General features: G+C 43.6%; 1 protein-coding gene across 17 annotated transcripts in view; it reads left to right on the top strand.

The window, feature by feature from the left end:
* Positions 1-23,955, top strand: part of LOC137371190 (inositol polyphosphate-4-phosphatase type I A) — a 261,418-nt gene that overhangs the window by 53,192 nt on the left and 184,271 nt on the right. The window contains exon 1 of one of the 17 annotated variants that reach the window (XM_068033307.1): positions 12,003-12,290. The exons of the other annotated variants lie outside the window; for them this stretch is intronic. The gene's annotated coding sequence lies outside the window, so the exon portion shown is untranslated. Of the gene's footprint in view, positions 1-12,002; positions 12,291-23,955 lie in introns of those variants that run through there. 17 annotated transcript variants of the gene reach the window in all.

Here is a 23,955-nt window from a genome sequence, read left to right as displayed (position 1 = left end):
CCACATCTTCTCATGCCTGAGTAGAGGGAGAAAATCTAAGGGGAGGTCACATTTGAGCAGTCCCTGGCAACTGGTTTCCAAAGATTTATTGCGAGGGGAAATTGAATACAAAAGTAGGGAGGTTATGCTTCAGTTATACAAGGCATTGGTGAGACCACATCTGGGGTACTGTGTACAGTATTGGTCTCCTTAGTTAAGGAAGGATGTAAATGCTTTGGAAGCAGTTCATGGAAGGTTTACTAGACTAATACCTGGAATGGATGGGTTGTCTTATGAGGAAATGTTGGACAGGCTAGACTTGTATCTGCTGGAGTTTAGAAGAGTAAGAGACGACTTGATTGATACATATAAGATCCTGAGGGGTCTTGACTGGGCTGATGTGGAAAGAATGTTTCCTCTTGCGGGAGAATCTAGACCTGGGGTCACTATTTAAAAATAAGGGGTCGCCCGTTTAAGACAGAGATGAGAAATTTTTTTCTCTGAGGGTTGTGAGTCTTTGGAACTCTCTTCCTCAAAAGGCAGTGCAAGCAGAGCCTTTAAATATTTTTAAGGCAGAGGTAGATAGATTCTTGATAAGCAAGGGGGTGAAAGGTTATTGGGAGTAGGTGGGAATGTGGAGTTGAGGTTACAATCAGAAAAGCCATGATCCTATTGAATGACGGAGCAAGCTTGAGGGCCGAGTGGCCTACTCCTGCTCCTAATCTGTACGTTCGTATGTAAAGTTGTTGATGACAGCTGGGAAGCAAGCCATTGAATAATCCTGTTTGCTTTTAGTAGTGCCACTCTAACAAAACTTGAATTTATATGGCCCCTTTAACATAATAAAATGTCACAGAAGCATAATGAACATATGAACTAGGAGCAGGAGTAGGCCATTTGGCCCCTCGAGCCTGCCCTGACATTCAATAAAATCATGGCTGATCTGTTTGTGGACTCAACTCCGCTTGTCAACACCCAGTACCTTTTGACTTCCATGTTTGTCAAGAATCTGTCTAACTCTGTCTTAAAAACATTCAATGACCCTGCCTCCACCACTCTCCAGGGAAGAGAGTTCCACAGACACACAACCCTCAGAGAAAAAAATTTCTCCACATCTCTATCTTAAATGGGAGACCCCTTATTTGTAAACTGTGCCTCCTAGTTTTAGTCTCTTCCACAAGAGGAAACATCCTATCAATCCACCCTGTCAAGCCCATCAGAATCTTGTTCCAATAAGATCACCTCTCATTCTTCTAAATCCCAACAAATACAGATCCAACCTGTCCAACCTTTCCTCGTAAGATAACCCCCTCATCCCAGGAATCAGTCGTGTGTACCTTCTCTGAACTGCTAATGCACTTATATCCTTTCTCAAGTAAGGAGACCAAAACTGTACACAATACTCTAGATGTGGTCTCACCAATGTCCTGTACAACTGTAGCAAAACATCTCTACTTTTTATATTCCATTCTCCTTGCAATAAATGACAACATTGCATTTGCTTTAATCACTTGCTGCACCTGCATACTAACTTTTTGTGTTTTGTGTACCAGGACACCCAGATCCCTCAGGATCTGAGTTCTGCAATCTCTCTCCATTTAAATAATATGTTGCTTTTCTATTCTTCTGGTTAAGTTGACAAGTTCACACTTTCCCACATTATGCTCCATCTGCCAAATTTTCGCCCACTCACTTAACCTATCTATATTCCTTTGCAGCCTCCTATATCCTCTCCACAACTTACTCTCCTACCTCTCTTTGTGTCATCAGCAAATTTGGCAACCATACATTCTGTCCCTTCATCCAAGTTATTATCAAACTCAATTTGACACCAAGCCACATAAGATATTAGGGAATATGACCAAAAGCTTGGTCAAAGGGTTAAGTTTTAAGGAGTGTCTTGAAGGAGAACTGAGGGGGTTAGGGACAGAATTCCTGAGCTTGGGCCCTTGGTAGTTGAAGGCAGGATTGTCAGTGGTGGAGTGATTAAAATTGGGAATGCTCAAGAGGCTGGAATTGGTGGAGCGTGGATATCTCTTAAGGATGTTTCCTGTATTACAACAGTGACGACACTTCAAGAGGTACTTCATTGGCTATAAAGCACTTTGAAATGTCCAGTTGTTGTGAAAGGCACTATATAAATGCAAGTCTTATTTTTTTGTAGGAATGGAGGAGGTTACAGAGAGAGGGAGCAGTGAGGCCATGGAGGGAATTGAAAACTAGGATGAGAATTTTAAAATTGATGTGTTGCTTAAGTGGGAGCCAGTGTAGATCAGCGAGCACAGGGTGATGAGTGACAGTACTTGGTGCGATTTAGAACATGGTCAGCAAAGTTTTAGATGATCAAGTTTACGGAGGGTAGAATGTGGGAAACAGGCCAGGTGTACATTGGAACAGTTCGGTCTCAAGGTAACAAAGGCATAGATGAAGGTTCAGCAACAGCAGAGCTGAGGCAGGGACAGAGTTGGGTGATGTTATGGAGGTGAAAATAGGCAATCCTATTGTGGTTGGAGGCTCAACTCTGGTCAGGTTTGAAACTAAGGTTGCAAACACTGGTTCAGCCTGAGATGGATGGAGTTTATGGCAGGAACCAAAGACAAGGGCTTCAGTCTTCCTGATATTTAGTTGGAGGAAATGTCTGCCTATCCAGTGCTGGATGTCTTACAATTTTAAAGACATTGGAGGGGTTGAGAGAGGTGGTGGTGGGGGAGAGCTGGGTGTTGTCACCCTACGTGTGGAAACTGCCAATGTGTTTTTGGATGATGTTGCTGAGGGGCAAAATGTAGATTTAGAAGCAGGAGATCAGGGATAGATAGTTGCAGGACACTAGAGTTAGTGGAGTGGTAAAGGAAGTCATTGCAGGTAATTCACGCAGATGAAATTGGATATAAATGATTTGAAAAGAGAGGAAAACTTATTTGCCCTTTCTGACACCCCTCCCCTCTGCCCCCCTCAAAAAATCGTGGTGTTTTTAATCATTGGTATGAATGGATTTTAAATGACAATTGTTTCTAAAGTTTAATTGAAATATGATTTGAATGTGCTGGGACTATGTTACAACATTATGGTGTATTGGTGAAATGTATGAGCTGCTGTCAAAAGTTTGGGCAGGGTAACAGTTGCTAATGTGATTATGTATAGGAGTGCATAACTGCAGTTGTAATTTTACTTGCGGATGCTAACTGGTACTTTGTCATGAATAGATTGTGGAGACGCTGCATTTTATCTGTGTGCACACTGCAGTTAAGAAAGATATTGATTTGAACTGTTTGAAATAAGCGATTAAATTATTTTGGAAACTTAATATGTGTTAGCTTTTGGACCAAAAGTATTCCAATAGAGAAAGACTACAAATCTAAACAAATTCTGATGTTTCTAAGCATTCTTCTGATGAGAAATCCTTTTCTCCCGATTGTTCTGACCCCTTGTTCCACATTATTAATTGGAGAGATAGGTTCTATTTATTTTCCAGTGGCAGAATTAATGGCCTTTTCCCTCACTCTTTTAAGTGCCATGTTGCCTACTTTCTGACCCTCTCTGCACTCCTTTTGCTGTACAGCAACTCATTGGGTGATCAAAAAGAGTGAGAAAGGCAGCATAAAGGAACACAACAGGAAGGTACAGAGATGAGAGTGTAAGGGTGGGGTGGGGCTGAAAAACACCTTTTTAAAAAGTATCTTGACGGTGGTGGGGCAGGACTTGCAGCAAACAATGTTTTTTTTTTGCTCAGAAAACAGTCTATCTGAACAGCACATCACAACAGTCTATTTAAAAGTCTTTACGCACTAGAGGAAACCACTCATGACTGAAATTTCAGTATTCTCCATAAAAAGCAGGTTGATTTCTCCAGCAAAATGCAGTGAGTAGAGTCCATATAAATTATGCATGCAAAATCAATCCCAATCACTTAGGACCCCTGTTGCATCATCCAGGTTAGCAAAATCTTTGGATCTATCTATCCCCATCTCTCTCAACCCCTCCCTTTGACCATTCCCCTCCTGTCTCTCTGTGTGTGTGTCTCTGTGTGTGTGTCTCTGTCTCTTGCCCTGTCCCCTTCAGCTTTCCCTTCAGCTTCTTTCTTTTTCCCTTTGCTGCAATCCTGATTTTTTTTTCTAACAAAAGTCCAAGCTGCTGCTACAGGTGGGAGTTTAATGAATAGGAGGGACAGCTTAAATGTGCAAATAAAATATTACCCCACCAAATTGGTCAACCATTTAGGTGGACTATTCGTCCGAAATTATTCAAATTGGTGAACTGTCACATCCAAACTAACATTTTCTTTCAATTGCTAAACAATCAGTCATTCATTTCCTGTCATTTGTTTTTTTTAATTTTAACTTTCCAGTACATACCATTTTTTTCTTGATCCAAAACCTGTTTATCGACAGAGCCAGCTATTCAAAAGCACTGCACACTTACAAGCTGAGCCATATTTGTTTACTCACCAATCTTGATGAGAATTCAATTTTCCTTATTTCTGAATTTACTTCGGAGGTTGAAGATTGAGATCATGCAAAACCAAGGTCACAGTCACAGATTGCAATTTAAATTGATGCTGATTCTTACCCTGGTTTTAACTTGAGCAGTTCTGTAACTTGCTGATTTATTTCTGCCTGTGTTCAAATTACTATATTGCTTAATGTAATAATTTTGCTTTGGCTGTTCTGTGCTTCCTGGAGTGTTGCTCAAATTAATATTGAGTTAATTCAGTGCTTTACAGATTACAAAGCCAGTTATTAATGGGTTGCCATGACAAGTAAGTCAATCTTGAACTATCATTGTTTGCTGAGAGGAAGTATAAACACTATTCAGAGCTTTATTGTACTTCGAGGTAATTCAGTGCCACATGCAACTTATGTTTTTAATAATGAAATGGCAGTGTTCCACGTTGTCTGCAGAAAAGAAGGCTTCACTCTGAAGAACTGTACTCCATATGTGCTCTCATTAGAGTTAGCAGTGCAGTGAGGTCACCACATTGATATTCCATGTTACCAAATTTAGCTATAAACAGCACTGTTCAAAAAGGACTCTGGCTCCCTCCCAGAATTTTTAACTTTGATTTTAAGCAAAATGGCAGTTTTTCTAGGAATCTGCATCCTTGTGTGTGGCATGGGTCTAATCATTATCTCATGTGGTGTATAAGAAGATAACATAAATAGGAACAGGAGTAAGTCTTTCAGCCCTTCAATCCGGCTCTGCCATTCAGTAAGGTTAGCGCTGATCTGATCATGGCCTCTATAACCCTCTATAAAAACCCTCTATAAAAACATCACCCTCTATAAAAACAAAGGTGACCGCGGTGACTGCAACAACTACCGTGGAATCTCCCTGCTCAGCATAGTGGGGAAAGTCTTTGCTCGAGTCGCTCTGAACAGGCTCCAGAAGCTGGCCGAGCGCGTCTACCCTGAGGCACAGTGTGGCTTTCGTGCAGAGAGATCGACTATTGACATGCTGTTCTCCCTTCGTCAGATACAGGAGAAATGCCGTGAACAACAGATGCCCCTCTACATTGCTTTCATTGATCTCACCAAAGCCTTTGACCTCGTCAGCAGACGTGGTCTCTTCAGACTACTAGAAAAGATCGGATGTCCACCAAAGCTACTAAGTATCATCACCTCATTCCATGACAATATGAAAGGCACAATTCAACATGGTGGCTCCTCATCAGAGCCCTTTCCTATCCTGAGTGGTGTGAAACAGGGCTGTGTTCTCGCACCCACACTTTTTGGGATTTTCTTCTCCCTGCTGCTTTCACATGCGTTCAAATCCTCTGAAGAAGGAATTTTCCTCCACACAAGATCAGGGGGCAGGTTGTTCAACCTTGCCCGTCTAAGAGCGAAGTCCAAAGTACGGAAAGTCCTCATCAGAGAACTCCTCTTTGCTGACGGTGCTGCTTTAACATCTCACACTGAAGAATGCCTGCAGAGTCTCATCGACAGATTTGCGTCTGCCTGCAATGAATTTGGCCTAACCATCAGCCTCAAGAAAACGAACATCATGGGGCAGGATGTCAGAAATGCTCCATCCATCAATATTGGCGACCACGCTCTGGAAGTGGTTCAAGAGTTCACCTACCTAGGCTCAACTATCACCAGTAACCTGTCTCTAGATGCAGAAATCAACAAGCGCATGGGTAAGGCTTCCACTGCTATGTCCAGACTGGCCAAGAGAGTGTGGGAAAATGGCGCACTGACACGGAACACAAAAGTCCGAGTGTACCAGGCCTGTGTCCTCAGTACCTTGCTCTACGGCAGCGAGGCCTGGACAACGTATGCCAGCCAAGAGCGACGTCTCAATTCATTCCATCTTCGCTGCCTTCGGAGAATACTTGGCATCAGGTGGCAGGACTATATCTCCAACACAGAAGTCCTTGAAGCGGCCAACGCCCCCAGCTTATACACACTACTGAGTCAGCGGCGCTTGAGATGGCTTGGCCATGTGAGCCGCATGGAAGATGGCAGGATCCCCAAAGACACATTGTACAGCGAGCTCGCCACTGGTATCAGACCCACCGGCCGTCCATGTCTCCGCTATAAAGACGTCTGCAAACGCGACATGAAATCGTGTGACATTGATCACAAGTCGTGGGAGTCAGTTGCCAGCATTCGCCAGAGCTGGCGGGCAGCCATAAAGACAGGGCTAAATTGTGGCGAGTCGAAGAGACTTAGTAGTTGGCAGGAAAAAAGACAGAGGCGCAAGGGGAGAGCCAACTGTGCAACAGCCCCAACAAACAAATTTCTCTGCAGCACCTGTGGAAGAGCCTGTCACTCCAGAATTGGCCTTTATAGCCACTCCAGGCGCTGCTTCACAAACCACTGACCACCTCCAGGCGCGTATCCATTGTCTCTCGAGATAAGGAGGCCCAAAAGATCATGGCCTCAGTTCCACTTTCCTGCTTGCCACTCCCTGCCCCCCCGATTGAAGTGATTTATGACTTTAACCCCTTATATGGACTAAACCAAATCAGGAGTACATCCCTATGAATCTCCTTTAATTAAGTTCAAATCAGACCAATTCTTATAGACACTTATTTGGGTCCAAAGAATTGAACTAATTTTCCCTCAAAGAAAGAAAACCAACAGAGAATATTACCATCTTTCGGATAGCCTATTTAAAAATAATTATGGCTGTCATAAATATCCCAGTTATTATAAGGGTCTGGGAAACTCTCTTCAATGTGTATCTCTCCACTTAGAGACACAGAGAGGGGGTTCTTGTAGTTGTATACAGAATACTACATGAGACGATTTATTAAATTCTTTAATAAATATATAAAAGTTAACATGCAATACGCTTTTAAGTGGATAAGTATATCACAATATCAAATGTTACTAAGAGATGTAACACATCTTATTTCTAACATAGAATCCAAACGTTTAACCTTGCTAATGTTACAGCAAAGTATCTTAGAATATCCATCAAAATTTAAAGTAAACTTTTACCTTAAATTCCCCGAGTAAGGCATAGGGTGAGAAGTATTGTTCAAGGAATTTGCTTCTAATTTTCACTTCAGAACCTCATGTTTATACTGTTTCTAAGGTGTCATATGACCTCTTAGCATATTGGTGTTACCTTTCTCTGTGTGTTTTTCTTGCTTTCAAGATCCATATTTGGCATGTATCATTAACTAACTCTACTTAATGTTTTACTGGAATTCCCCTGCTCTTGAAGTTGTGAGCATTTATCTGGTCAAAATGTTTATAATTGTGTTTACTTGACCTCTTGTTCCTGTAAGTCCGGTCCATTTATTGTTTTATTATCTATAATTGCCTTAAAGTACCTTAAAGCAACCTTTTGAGCCGATCTGTCTGCATCAACAACCCCATAAACTAATTAAGTTTATTGCTACCTCTTAGTAATGTTACACAGGATATTCCAAGCCCCTGACAACAGAAATTCGATTCTAACAAGGACCTTGAAATTTTCTAACTTTACATTCTTAAGGGGGAATGTCAGTGAGTCTTGAAAACTGACCATTTATTCAATCTTTAATTCTAAAAGGTATAATATATAAACTATATCTAAATTCTACCTAATTCAGCCTATTATACCTATCTTCCATCAGACGATAACCCTTGACTCCCTTGTAGATCAAACATCTGTCCAACTCAGCCTTGAATATATTCAGTGGCCCAGCCTTCACTGCTGTCTAGGGTAGAGAATTCCAATGATTCACGACTCTCTGAAGAGAAGAAATTCTTCATCTCGTGCTTCAATAGGAGGCCACTTATTCTGAAATTGTGCCCCCTAGTTCTAGATTTCCCCCTCAAGGGGAAGCATCCTCTCAGCATTAACCCTGGCAAGCCCCCGAAAAATATTATGTTTCAATAAGATCACCTCTCATTCTCCTAAACTCCAATGATTATAAGTCTCAACCTTTCCTCATAAAACAATCCCTTCATCCCAGGAATCAACCGTGAACCTTCGCTGAATTGCCTCCAATGCAGGTATATCCTACCTTAAATAAGGAGACCAAAACTGTACGCAGTGCTCTCATTATGGTCTTACCAATGCCTTGTATAGTTGTAGCAAGACTTCCCTACATCTATACTCCATCCCCCTTGCAATAAAGGCCAACAATATATTTGCTGTACCTGCTTGCTAACTTTTTTGTGATTCAGATATGAGGGCACCCAGAACCCTCTGTACCTCTGCATTCTGCAGTCTCTCCATTTGAATATTTTATTTTTCTATTCTTCCTACCAAAGTGGATAACCTCACATTTTCCCACATTATACTCCATCTGCCGAATTTTACAACAGGCATCTACCCTGCAATGTGAAAAATTGCCCAGGTATGTCTTGTGCACAAAATGCAGGACAAGTCCAACCCAGCCAATTACCTCCCCATCAGCCTACTCTCAATCATCAGTAAAGTGATGGGAGGTGTCATCAACAGTGCAATCGAGCAGCACTTGCTTAGCAATAACCTGCTTTGTGATGCTCAGTTTGGGTTCCGCCAGGGCCACTCAGCTGCTGACCTCATTACAGCCTTGGTTCAAACATGGACAAAAAATCTGAACTCAAGAGGTGAGGTGAGAGTGACTGCCCTTGCCATCAAGGCAGCATTTGACCGAGTATGGCATCAAGGAGCCCAAGCAAAACTGAGGTCAGTGGGAATCGGGGAAAACCCTCCGCTGGCTGGAGTCATACCTAGCGCAAAGGAAGATGGTTGTGGTTGTTGGAGGTCAATCATCTGAGCTCCAGGACATCACTGCAGGAGTTCCTCAGGGTAGTGTCCTAGGCCCAACCATCTTCAGCTGCTTCATCAATGACATTCCTTCATCATAAGGTCAGAAGTGGGGATGTTCGCTGATTGCACCATTCGTGATTCCTCAGATACTGAAGCAGTCCATGTAGAAATGCAGCAAGACCTGGACAATATCAAGGCTTGGGCTGATAAGTAACAAGTAACATTCGCGCCACACAAGTGCCAGGCAATGACCATCTCCAACAAGAGAGAATCTAACTATCTCCCCATGACATTCAATGGCATTACCATCGCTGAATCCCCCCACTATCAACATCCTAGGGGCTGCCATTGACCAGAAACTGAACTGGAATAGCCATATAAATACCGTGGCTACAAGAGCAGGTCAGAGGCTAGGAATCCTGTGGTGAGTAACTCACCTCCTGACTCCCCAAAGCCTGTCCACCATCTACAAGGCACAAGTCAGGAGAATGATGGAATACTCTCCACTTGCCTGGATGGGTGCAGCTCCAACAACACTCAAGAAGCTCGACACCATCCAGGACAAAGCAGCCCGCTTGATTGGCACCCCATCTAAAAATATTCACTCCCTCCACCACCGACGTACAGCGGCAGCAGTGTATACCATCTACAAGATGCACTGCAGCAATGCACCAAGGCTCCTTAGATAGCACCTTCCAAACCCGTGAGTTCTACCAACTAGAAGGACAAGGGTAGCAAATGCATGGGAACACTATGACCTGCAAGTTCCCCTCCAAGTCATACACCATCCTAACGTGGAACTATATCGCCGTTCCTTCACTGTCGCAGGGTCAAAATCCTGGAACTCCCTTCCTAACAGCACGGTGGGTGTACCTACCCCACATGGACTGCAGCAGTTCAAGAAGGTAGCTCACCACCACCTTCAAGGGCAATTAGGGATGGGCAATAAATGCTGGCCTGGCCAGCAATGCCCACATCCCATGAATGAATTTTTTTTAAAAGTACAATAGCTAAGGATGAAGCTGTAAGAGACCGTGATGTGATAAACTCAACTAAAACATGTCCAACCAATGTCAGGTATGGTAACTGAGTGGTTGTGGTATTATACATATACAAAGTGAGATTCAAAATCCCACCATGGCAAGTGGTGAAACTAAATTTGTGGGCTTGCACAAATAGATGTCCTGATAGGGGGAGAAAAAGTTCATGTGGAATATTACTTTAAACAGTAGGAGTAGAACATACAAACATACGAATTAGGAGCAGGAGTAGGTCACTCAGCCCTTCATGCCTGCTCCACCATTCAGTAAGTTCATGGCTGAACTGATTAGTCCACATTTCCACCTACCCCCGATAACCTTCCACCTCCTTGCTTATCAAGAATGTAGAACTGGGGTATGGGTTTGAATTACTAATTGGTAATGTTGGGACTGATGGAAAATTCTTTTTCAGCATGAATGATCCACTTATAAAATAAACTTCCATATAGTGGAAGTAACAGCCCTGGAATAATTTAAGAAACAATTATATGCTATTGTGGTAGGGTATTAGGATCACTTTGGAAGAATTAAAATGGGCTGAATGGCCGCCTCATTCTAACTATATTATGAAGTCCCGCATATTTTACCAACATGGGAAATAGGAGCAGGAGTAGGCCCTTCGACCCATCGAGCCTGCGCTGCCATTCAAATAGATCATGGCTGATCATCTACCTCTGCCATTTTTCCCCACTTAGATTTCTGGATACTAATGACATCAATCAATTTCTGTCCTGAACATGCTCAGTGATTGAGCTGCTACAGCCCTCTGGGATTGAGAATTCCAAAGATTCACCACCCTTGGAGTGAAGAAATTTCTCTTTATCTCAGTTTTAAATGGCCTGCCCCTTATTCTGAGACTGTGTCCCCTGGTTCTAGACTCACCAGCCAGAGGAAACATCCTGTCAACATCTACGCTGTCACGCCAATTAAGAATTTTGTAAGTTTCAATCACCTCTCATTCTTTGAAACTCTAGAGAATACAAGCCCAGTTTCTGCAATCTCTCCTCATAAGACAATCCTGCCATCCCAGGGATTAGTCTGGTGAACCTCCGCTGCACTCCCTCTATGGCAAGTATATCCTTAGATAAGGAGACCAAAACTGTACACAATATTCCACGTGCAGTCTCACCAACACTCTACATATGCAGCAAGATATCTTTACTCCTGTATTCAAATCCCCTTGCAGTGAAGATCAATATACCATTTCCCTCCTTAATTGCTTGCTGCACCTGCATACTAGCTTTTAGTGACTCATGAACAGTACACCCAAGGTCCCTTTTGGACATCAACATTTCCCAACCCCTCTCCATTTCAGAAATACTCTGCCTTTCTGTTTTTTCCACCAAAGTAGATCACCTCACACTTATTTACATTTTCTATATTTAGTGCGATTTGCTTCGTGATGGCCTGGCAGCAGACATTCTGATTGGACCTGAGTGATGATAAGCCAGTTGTCCAAGCTCAAAAATGTTTCTTCCTCCCTTTCTTCCCCCCCTCCTGCTGCCCCCCTCCTCCCAACACCAATATTCTTTCCAAGACATTGCCTTGCTGGGGTGTTGTTTCATTGAGACTGGATGCTTTTTGGTGAAATGTGTAGAATATTGTAATTTAACTGTACAGTTCACTCAATCTCAAGTTAATTTTTCAAAATTTGCAATTTTGAAATTCTGCAAACTGATCAGATGAGCTTCTTGGTTCTTTAGCATCTGTGGTTTGTAGTCAGTGCTACCTAGTTCTTTTGGCTTTTCTACAGTCGTGCTTATGCAGCAGGTTGCAGTTTCATAGCTGCAGTTTTGCAGCAGCCACGAAAGTTGTTTTTGCATTACTGATTTTTCACTTGCTCAAATGTACTTTGTAACAATGAGGTTAAGTGCAAAGCACCAACATTGATGGGAATTAACAGTGTGAATTATAACACAAGATAAACAGCGCTGAACTTTGTGAAGCTGTAGCAGGAAGAATGAAGTGGGAAATATTGAAAGACTCAAGTTGCAAAAACTGAAGAGAAAAAATTATCTTTGAAACCATGTAAAGTGAAAATCAAAAGTAAAATTGCTGCTACCTCTCCTTTTGTGTAAGGTAAAGAGTTGTTTATACTTCTATTCTAAATCTATCTTGGGTATTTATATTCTATAATATCACAAGCACTGATGCTGCTTTAGATAATTGTATAAATAAGTGACTTGATGGTTTTTGTGCACTATTGCTGTATGAGTTCTAATTTAATTGGAGAATGAATTGGTTTTTGCTCTTTACCCAGAAGTGACAATGGCTTTACAAACCGTCAAAATCCGGGATACTTCTGTCCTTGTCCCTGCCCTTCCTTCCAGGCTCTCGGCACCCCTCTCAGTGCTGATAAACCCCCAGGATATCCGCTGAATACTCGAGAACCGGGACTCCCCTACCAATGCACTTTGATTCCAGGATCACCAACTATTGATGCTAAAATGAGTGTGCAATATACATAGCATTTTTTTGTTGGCACCCCTTCCCAAGAATCCATTTTTAGCTATTTCCTGTTCCTCACCTATGTGCTGCCCTTTGTGACACTGTCTATAGACATGGGAGTCAGCGTTCATTTGTATATTATTAGCAGCCTGCTCTATTTTCCACCACTCTTGACTCTTGCACAGACTCTATGCTATCGGACAGCTTGTCCAACATCCAGTCTGGCATGGCTCATAACTTTTTCCAGCTAAACCTTGGGAATATCAAAATCATCCTTTTTGGCCCCAGCACAACTCCATGCCCTTGCCACCGAATCTGTACTTGTCCCTGGCCACTGTCTCGGGTTGAACCAGACTGTTTCAGTCCTAACAGTGTGTTATACTTTGAGATGAGTTTCCAACTCTCCCTCACGAAGACTGCCTACTTCCATCTCTGTAACATTGCCTGCTTCTGTCCCTTCCTCAGTTGTTTTACAGTTCATTCATGCTTGTGTCACTTTGCCAAGTCAGGCTGTCTATTGCACTCTACTGTCTCGCAGTTCACAGCTGAAGCCAGTTATTAGCGATAGATCAATGAAACCTGGGATCTTGTAGTTTAGTACCATGCCACACTAGGACCCATTAGCTGAGTTAACAATGCAGTTTCTCTTTTTGGCTAAAGATTTCTGCTATTGTGATGCAATAGTTTCACAGGTAATTTGCTGAGGAGCATGGAGATGGTGATGAGTTGTAATGAGCATGTTGGAAGTTATCCTTCTGACATGATTGCTTAATGAAAAATGTAATTGCTTAGTCACTGAAAGCATTGTTGTAGTTGTTTGCTTGGCCTCATTATGATTTCTTAAGGCAATGTAATGTGTTGTATTTGTTCAACCGTAGCACTTAGGAAAATGTTTAGGGACATTGTATTTTCTCATGTGTCTCTGGACGATGCTTGGATTAATATCTAGGCCTAGAATATCTAGAATAGAGAAATGTGCATATCATTCTCTTGTAAGAAATTTAATTGTGTTATCTCAATTTCCGAATCATCAAGCAATCTGAGGATCTGGCAAGTAGTCATTTAGTAGTACAGAGCTTGAGTATTGCTGAAAATAGAGACATGTTGTCGAAGCTTTTCGTCTTGCACTCATCAGGACAATCCGCAAGAATAAGCAATATAAGGGAAAACTGCATGAGAAGAGAGTGCTGATTGGTTGGCAGGTAAACTCTGGTAGAGACGTTGCCATGGAGCATACACCATTTACGGTGACTGACAGTTAACTGCCAAGCTTTGTTTGAAGTTTAAACCAGGCAGCTTGACTCTGGTCAAAGCATTGCCCTGAGGAATCAACCAGCGAATGGCTGTCACCTATTTTGTTCAGCTGAAACAGGCGCAACATTTGTACATATTCTGTCTGTCTGCAAAGCACAGGGCCCTGTGTATTAATATATGCAGCTTCCAGTACACGCAAATGCGCCACACTGCGAACCCTACTGACAATCTTAAATTGGTTGTCAATGTAATTCCACAGCACACTGTGGATTATTTAGCAAATGTTATCCAATTGCAGAGTCTCATCTAATGTTTGACATTGGGTTTTGAGTTTTGCAAGCACGGGCTGATTGAGTACAGCCCGTACCTTGTCCGTTGCGAAGAGCGGAAGGGACATGTTGTTTATGATCTGCCAGTCCTTGGGACGTACAGCCGATATACCTAGCATCACGCTGGCATTGAAATTCATATATCACATTACTCATTTGTGTGATAGGCAGAACGTCTTTTTGGCTTGACAGCAGTAGGAGCACGTGTTTGTCACTAACAGGATGGTTATTCTTGCGGATTGTCCTGATGAGTGCAAGATGAAAAGCTTCGACAACATGCCTCTATTTTCAGCAATCTGGAAAGTGTTGTTTCACGCTCTTTGACTCATCTGCAACTGATCCCTCTGTAAATGTGAAAATATACAGAATGAACATGCTGTGCCGAGACTACATCTGCCTCAGCCTTGGAGCTATTGTGTAAATTATATGTTCTGTTTAGTATTGCTACACTGGGACCCCACTATAACCCGGAACTCGGTATAACGTGGGTCCGTCTTGTACCCAAATTTAAATGAAAGGTGATCAAATGCACTTTTTTCTTATTAAAAATTGGGGTTTATTCATTAAATATAAGGCTGATAGTCAAATTAAATTTGACTTTTAAATCTGAGTGCACAATAATGGCAACATGAATATTCATAGTTTATACTGTACTTATAGATGTGTGGTTGAACTTGTGGCAGATGGGTCCTTTATAGTTAGTGGAATTGAAGAAAATTTGTGCACTTGACACTTCGTTCAGTGGCACTGGAGATAAAATTTTGTAAGGACATGAAGGAAAAAATGCAGTTGCTAAACTTCTTCTTTGGGCCTCCTTATCTCGAGAGACAATGGATATGCGCCTGGAGGTGGTCAGTGGTTTGTGAAGCAGCGCCTGGAGTGGCTATAAAGGCCAATTCTGGAGTGACAGGCTCTTCCACAGGTGCTGCAGAGAAATTTGTTGTCGGGGCTGTTGCACATTTGGCTCTCCCCTTGCGCCTCTGTCTTTTTTCCTGCCAACTACTGAGTCTCTTCGACTCGCCACAATTTAGCCCTGTCTTTATGGCTGCCCGCCAGCTCTGGCGAATGCTGGCAACTGACTCCCACGACTTGTGATCAATGTCACATGATTTCGTGTCGCGTTTGCAGACGTCTTTATAGCGGAGACATGGACGGCCGGTGGGTCTGATACCAGTGGCGAGCTCGCTGTACAATGTGTCTTTGGGGATCCTGCCATCTTCCATGCGGCTCACATGGCCAAGCCATCTCAAGCGCCGCTGACTCAGTAGTGTGTATAAGCTGGGGGTGTTGGCCGCTTCAAGGACTTCTGTGTTGGAGATATAGTCCTGCCACCTGATGCCAAGTATTCTCCGAAGGCAGCGAAGATGGAATGAATTGAGACGTCGCTCTTGGCTGGCATACGTTGTCCAGGCCTCGCTGCCGTAGAGCAAGGTACTGAGGACACAGGCCTGATACACTCGGACTTTTGTGTTCCGTGTCAGTGCGCCATTTTCCCACACTCTCTTGGCCAGTCTGGACATAGCAGTGGAAGCCTTTCCCATGCGCTTGTTGATTTCTGCATCTAGAGACAGGTTACTGGTGATAGTTGAGCCTAGGTAGGTGAACTCTTGAACCACTTCCAGAGCGTGGTCGCCAATATTGATGGATGGAGCATTTCTGACGTCCTGCCCCATGATGTTGGTTTTCTTGAGGCTGATGGTTAGGCCAAATTCATTGCAGGCAGACGCAAACCTGTCGATGAGACTCTGCAGGCACTCTTCAGTGTGAGATGTTAAAGCAGCATCGTCAGCAAAGAGGAGTTCTCTGATGAGGACTTTCCGTACTTTGGACTTCGCTCTTAGACGGGCAAGGTTGAACAACCTGCCCCCTGATCTTGTGTGGAGGAATATTCCTTCTTCAGAGGATTTGAACGCATGTGAAAGCAGCAGGGAGAAGAAAATCCCAAAAAGTGTGGGTGCGAGAACACAGCCCTGTTTCACACCACTCAGGATAGGAAAGGGCTCTGATGAGGAGCCACCATGTTGAATTGTGCCTTTCGTATTGTCATGGAATGAGGTGATGATACTTAGTAGCTTTGGTGGACATCCGATCTTTTCTAGTAGTCTGAAGAGACCACGTCTGCTGACGAGGTCAAAGGCTTTGGTGAGATCAATGAAAGCAATGTAGAGGGGCATCTGTTGTTCACGGCATTTCTCCTGTATCTGACGAAGGGAGAACAGCATGTCAATGGTCGATCTCTCTGCACGAAAGCCACACTGTGCCTCAGGTTAGACGCGCTCGGCCAGCTTCTGGAGCCTGTTCAGAGCGACTCGAGCAAAGACTTTCCCCACTATGCTGAGCAGGGAGATTCCACGGTAGTTGTTGCAGTCACCGCGGTCACCTTTGTTTTTATAGAGGGTGATGATGTTGGCATCGCGCATGTCCTGGGGTACTGCTCCCTCGTCCCAGCACAGGCATAGCAGTTCATGTAGTGCTGAGAGTATAGCAGGCTTGGCACTCTTAATTATTTCAGGGGTAATGCTGTCCTTCCCAGGGGCTTTTCCGCTGGCTAGAGAATCAATGGCATCACTGAGTTCCGATTTGGTTGGCTGTATGTCCAGCTCATCCATGACTGGTAGAGGCTGGGCTGCATTGAGGGCAGTCTCAGTGACAGCATTCTCCCTGGAGTGCAGTTTTAGGTAGTGCTCAACCCAGCGGTCCATCTGTTTGCGTTGGTCAGTGATTATGTCCCCCGATTTAGATTTGAGGGGGGCGATCTTCTTGATGGTTGGCCCAAGAGCTCTCTTCATGCCATCATACATTCCTCTGATGTTTCCGGTGTCTGAGGCCAGCTGAATATGACTGCATAGGTGTTGCCAGTAGTCGTTTGCGCAACGCCTAGCTGTTCTTTGTGCAGTACTTCTGGCTGCTTTAAGTGCTGCGGATGTTAAATCACTGGTGGCTTTCTTGTAGTTCAACAGTGCAATGCACTTAGCGGCTATGACAGGTTCCAGCTCTTCATTATGAGATTGAAACCAGTCTGCATTTCTCTTCGCACTTTTGCCGTAGGTGGTCAAAGCTGACTCATAGATGGCGTCTCTGATGTGGGCCCACTTGGTCTCAGCATCCCCTGTGGGAGTGTTTTGAAGGGCTGTTACAAGTGAATTTAGAAATTTTTGTAACAGCTGTGGGTGAGAAATTCTGCTCGTGTTGATGCGCGGGTGGCCCTTCTGCTTGGAATGATGCAACTTCTTTGGTCTGAGTCTAACCTTGCTGCACACCAGGGAGTGGTCGGTGTCGCAGTCCGCACTGTGGAAGCTGCGTGTGATTTGAACACTGTTGAAGGCGGCTCGCCTTGTGACAATGAGGTCTAGCTGGTGCCAACGACGTGATCTTGGGTGCCTCCATGAAACCTGGTGACAGGGTTTAGTGTGAAAGAACGAGTTGGTGATGCAGAGGTTATGATAGGTACACAACTCAAGCAGTCTCTGCCCGTTCTCATTCATCCTTCCAACGCCATAGCGCCCAAGGCAGGAGGGCCATGAGTCATGGTCGGCCCCAACCCTGGCATTAAAGTCCCCCAGCAGGAATAGGTGTTCGGTGTTGGGGATGCTGCTAATGATGTCATGGAGTTGTTCATAGAACTGGTCTTTAGCTTCAGGTGGGGAGCAGAGTGTTGGAGCATAGATGCTGAGTAGGTGTACTGGACCAGAGGTGGTGAGCAGTCGGATGGACAGTATGCGTTCCGAGCCATTTGAGGGAGGCTCTATCATGCTGAGCAAGGAGTTTCTGATGGCGAAGCCCACTCCATGCTGTCTTGGTTCTTCAGGATCCCTGCCCTGCCAGAAGAAGGTGTAGTCTTGCTCTGCTGGAGAGCCACTCGCGGGGAGGCGAGTCTCCTGAAGTGCTGCAATGTCCACATTGAATCTACTGAGCTCGTTGTTCATGATGGCGGTCTTCCGAGAATCGTTGATTTGTGTAAGGTCTTCCGACAGGCCAGGACACATAGTTCTGACGTTCCAGCTTGCAAAGCGAAGGGCTGGTACCTTCTTTCCTTTTTTCATGTTGTTTGGTGCAGTGTATCAGTCCACCTTTTGGGCAATGACCCTGAGCTCCAAGCACCCATTGAAGCAGGCAGACTGTGGCGGGACAGAACCCTATTGACAGGGGCTGCCCGGTTTGAGGCGGGCGGTAGCTGTCCAGTGAGGTGCAATGACCTCTCCCACCGACAAAGGCAACCCGTGGCGCCCAGTTTCTACGCCAATTTATCTGGACTTATAACCCATAACTGCTGCCTTCCGTGTTGTCTTAGTCGCTGTGAGGCAACTATGGAGTGACCTCTCCATGGCGCATGCCTGGGCAAATTTATGGAGGTTGAGAGTTGCCCAGTTGTCAAAACCCCCCTCTCGGCCTTTCTGGTGGGGTTCAAAGGAGTGCAGGACACGACGTTTGGCACCAATATGGCTGCAGGAACTGCCGGAAACATGCCAAAGGTGACACATGACCGCCTACGGGGTTCCGCTCCGGATTTTCTGTTAGGGTTTACTCCCTTAGCCTTGGTCTCTCCTGAGACGCCCACAAGGCAGTGGGGTTGTTGGGGCCCCTACACAGGTGTAGGATGGTGCCGGTGGGAGGAGGGGATGCAAGGGGGAGGGGTAGAAGGAGGGGGTGGGGGGGTGCAGGGGAAGGGGATGCGGGGTGAAGATGGTGCGAGGGGGGTGTGGGCTGGGACGGGGTTGTGAGGGGGTGAGCTGAGAGGGTGGAGCAGGGAAGGGGACGGGGGTGGGGGGGTGGGTGGAAGAGGGGTAAAGGGGGGGGGGGGAAGGAAGCTGGTGCAGGTAATAAGCCATTTCCTCAGTGCCCACCATCGACGTCCGGAAAGCTCATCCACGTCCTTCGGGAGGTGAAGCATCATTTGGCAGATTTAGAGGTGATTACATTTGCTAAGGGTTTTTTTTTGCAGTGGTTTAAATAAAGGCATGCAGCATTGCCGACAGTGTGCTGCAGATGCTCTCCGAGCCATCTCCCGCGGGCGCTTTGAAGTTGCGGCCGGGGGGTGGGGCGGGGGGCAACTGTTAAATTACTGCAGTGTTGTTTAAGCTGTTGTGGTACTATGGTAATTTAATTATTCACTGATTAATTCCTATACGATATACCTTGTGTTTCTCTTTGATTAAGGTTGTACTCTTATGTGATCATTTTAAGAATTACTTTACTGAATGAGGTTGCTGGGAACTTTGTTCATGGAAGCATTCCACAAAGTGTTTCCCACCAATTTCTGTTATAAAGCACTCTGGGTTAGAAATAGATGCAGAATAAAACTTGCAGTAACTGGAAATGTTTCAGCTGAAATTGTTTTAAAGAAATCCATTTTGTGAAAGCTGCCTTATAAAAAAAAATTAACACTTTGAGGCTGAACTCCTTATATCCCTGAAAGATGTTCTAAGAGCAGAATAAATTTTTCAAAGCAATTAGCAGACACTCATTACAGCAGTTTTGCATTATTCTGGCTACTGATGAACCTTTTGATAGGAACTTGCTACGCGGTCTCGCGATATGGATCCCGTGTACTACGTTAAAGTGGGGTCTCAGTGTATTTATGTGACACTATTGATGATGCTGAATCCAACTATTTAGCTCTTTTTGGGTTCTGCTGAAAGGTCACAGACCTGAAACTTTAACTCTGCTTCTCTCTCCATAGATGCTGCCAGACCTGCTGAGTATTTCCAGCACTTTTTATTTAGCTCATGTTATTGAGCCATAACTTGCTGTAGCGGGATATCTAACGGTATCTGCCATTAGTTAGATTTGTCCTTGCAAGTTTAAGTTTTTAAACTTTTTTGCATGGCAAGTTGCTGAAAGTGCAAGCTGATAACAGTACAACAAAGGAAACAGGGCATCTGAGACCTGAGTGAACAGGGCAAACAAATGTGTGTCTCTTTAACCAATCATATTGAAGGATTGTGAAATTAACAGTGCTAGGACAGAACTAACTGTTGCATGAATTCACCATGTGAAATCAGGTACAGAAAGAAATAGAGAAGGAAAGAAAGAGAAAAGGAAATTTAAAAAAATTCAATTTTCCTTTTTAAAAAAAATCAGACAACTAAAACCTGAAGAAATGAGACTATACACTTGCAACAGTTAATTTTCAACACCAGAGATTGTTTGGTTATAATTAACACTTAACCATGCCGCTAAAAGTGGACTAAAGTGGATATCCGACTTCGTTCTATGAAAGTTTAAGCAAGTTTAATTTGTGTCTACAGCGTAAATCCAGCAACTTCACACAATTTAATGCATTTCGAGGGTGAGACAGCAAAATACAGTTTTCATGAAGCTAATGGGAGTGGTGCAACTAACAGCAACATTTGGATTTTTGAGTTTGAGCATCTTTGCCTGAAGTTGCTGTATCGTTTTGCATAAATACTGGCAAGCGTCATTTTTAACAGCATATTACGGCCCTCATCTCTCTGGATGGATCTCTTTAGATCTGTTGATGAAAATATATCAACTTTTCTGCTGCATTATACTTTGTTAACCTCTGGAATATTTTCCAGAATGATCATGGGTTGTTAGTTTTTTCTCACATCAAAATGTCTTTTCATGTTGACCCATAATATACAGCTCATCCACCTCTTATTCCTGAAATCACAAAAGAATACTTTTGTCAATTTTGTTTTGATGGCCTTGTAATACTATCCACTGATCAACTCCTCATGACTTATTGAGTCCTCGCTTTGCTCAGTCTGTTTTGTCACATCAGTAATTTAAACTATCATTTTGAACCCAGTATGGTTTCTTGAATCGGTTGCATGTTGTATATAGTTTTGGTAAAGCAGCAAACTGGTGCCTGTTTCAGTGCTGTATCTCTAAATAAATAAATAAAAATAAATAAATAAACCACAGCTTCTCTGTAAATATTGTGAAATCAGTGTGCATTTCAAGTTTTGCAACTATTTTTCCCTGTGGTTCCAGACCATTGGTCTTTAACCAGGCTGACAAGTGAAACTGTCCTTGTTAATAAAACAATGATCGATTAAATCGCCTGCTTTTGTGGACTTATCTATATAATCAGTAAACTTGGCTTCAGAATAGGTAACCATTTTTTGCTGAAATATACTTTTTTAATAAATACAACAGAAAACAAACAAATCATATGAACCAGCATTAAGTTTCAGGCTAAACAGTTTGCTTTTAGTAAAATGCATTAACAATCTTAAATGTTTGCAGTGCATCAGGGTTGTATTGGAGCTTCAGTTGACTAGAGTGTGGAGTGGAGCTTATGCTCAGGATTCTCTCTACTCTCAATCTCATCACTCCATTGAGTTGATGTCAAGTTGCACTTGATGTCCCTTTACCAAGGAAGAATGTTAGAGAATTTCCCTTTCCCTTTCCTTTTTTGTGCATTTCTCCCTGGGCTGGCAATAGTTGATGATGATTAATGGGAGTAAGTAAGAATTACAGTACCGCTTTCATAAAAGCCTACTTTTTTTCTGATGTGATGGATTTTCTTTGTATTCATAAAACGGCACTTCAGACCAGTCTGCCTGTGCTAGCTCCCTTTTGGAGTTTGTACCTGTTTTTGTTCTTTGTTCCTCTTTTTTTTTCTCTGCTCTCGGATGGCAGCTATTCAGGATCCTGCCATTCACACCTCGAGACACGTCATCTGTTTCTTTACTTTTTCCATTACCATTTGCCTTTTGGCCTTGCACCATGAAATCTTTTAGTCATTTAGTCTCCTACCCTCCACCCTATCGCAAACCTTCCCTTTCATTCTTTTTCCCAGTCTCCCCCCTTTCATTTGCTCAAGACCTAATAGATTTCGAACTGCTCCCTGTTCGATGAAAGGTCATTGATCTGGAACATTAACTCTGTTTCTCTCTCCACGGATGCTGTCAGACCTACTGAGTATTTCCAGCATTTTCTGTGTTTATATTAGCATTTGTAGTATAGATAAGTTTCATCTGCAAGTGAAATAGTCTTCCTAGCTTACTGTTTCTTCTGTCTTGTACATCTCTTCAAGTCTCCTAGTTTATTCCAGTTCCAAACCTGTACGTTACTCTGAAACAATTTACTTCAGTTTAGAGTTTATGTATAGTGTGTCATGGCAAGACACTGTTACCATGGATTTTCTGTGACTGACATATATTTGTGCTACCCTCAGTTTTGGAAATTAAGACTTTGTTTTTTAGAAAGGGCTTTTGTGGGATTTTAGAATTAGAATTAGAACATTACAGCGCAGTACAGGCCCTTCGGCCCTCGATGTTGCGCCGACCTGTGAAACCATCTGACCTACACTATTCCATTTTCATCCATATGTCTATCCAATGACCACTTAAATGCCCTTAAAGTTGGCAAGTCTACTACTGTTGCAGGCAGGGCGTTCCACGCCCCTACTACTCTCTGAGTAAAGAAACTACCTCTGACATCTGTCCTATATCTATCACCCCTCAACTTAAAGCTATGTCCCCTCGTGTTTGCCATCACCATCTGAGGAAAAAGACTCTCACTATCCACCCTATCTAACCCACTGATTATCTTATATGTCTCGATGAAGTCACCTCCCCTCCTCCTTCTCTCCAACAAAAACAACCTCAAGTCCCTCAGCCTTTCCTCGTAAGACCTTCCCTCCATACCAGGCAACATCCTAGTAAATCTCCTCTGCACCCTTTCCAAAGCTTCCACATCCTTCCTATAATGCGGTGACCAGAACTGCACGCAATACTCCAGGTACGGTCTCACCAGAGTTTTGTACAGCTGCAGCATGACCTCGTGGCTCCGAAACTCGATCCCCCTACTAATGAAAGCTAACACACCATATGCCTTCTTAACAGCCCTATTAACCTGGGTAGCAACTTTCAGGGATTTATGTACCTGGACACCAAGATCTCTCTGTTCATCTACACTACCAAGAATCTTCCCATTAGCCCAGTACTCTACATTCCTGTTACTCCTTCCAAAGTGAATCACCTCACACTCTTCCACATTAAACTCCATTTGCCATCTCTCAGCCCAGCTCTGCAGCCTATCTATGTCCCTCTGTACCCTACAACATCCTTCGGCACTATCCACAACTCCACCGACCTTAGTGTCATCTGCAAATTTACTAACCCACCCTTCTACACCCTCATCCAGGTCATTTATAAAAATGACAAACAGCAGTGGCCCCAAAACAGATCCTTGCGGTACACCACTAGTTACTAAACTCCAGGATGAACATTTGCCATCAACCACCACCCTCTGTCTTCTTTCAGCTAGCCAATTTCTGATCCAAAGCACTAAATCACCTTCAACCCCATACTTCCGTATTTTCTGCAATAGCCTACCGTGGGGAACCTTATCAAATGCCTTACTGAAATCCATATACACCACATCCACTGCTTTACCCTCATCCACCTGTTTGGTCACCTTCTCGAAAAACTCAATAAGGTTTGTGAGGCACGACCTACCCTTCACAAAACCGTGCTGACTATCGCAAATGAACTTATTCTTTTCAAGATGATTATAAATCCTGTCTCTTATAACCTTTTCCAACATTTTACCCACAACCGAAGTAAGGCTCACAGGTCTATAATTACCAGGGCTGTCTCTATTCCCCTTCTTGAACAAGGGGACAACATTTGCTATCCTCCAGTCTTCCGGCACTATTCCTGTCGACAATGACGACATAAAGATCAAGGACAAAGGCTCTGCAATCTCCTCCCTAGCTTCCCAGAGAATCCTAGGATAAA

Source organism: Heterodontus francisci, chromosome 6 (assembly GCF_036365525.1).
Source record: "Heterodontus francisci isolate sHetFra1 chromosome 6, sHetFra1.hap1, whole genome shotgun sequence".
In the NCBI taxonomy this organism is placed as follows: domain Eukaryota; kingdom Metazoa; phylum Chordata; class Chondrichthyes; order Heterodontiformes; family Heterodontidae; genus Heterodontus; species Heterodontus francisci.
Note: the sequence above shows the minus strand (reverse complement) of the source record. Positions and strands in the feature narration are given on the sequence as shown.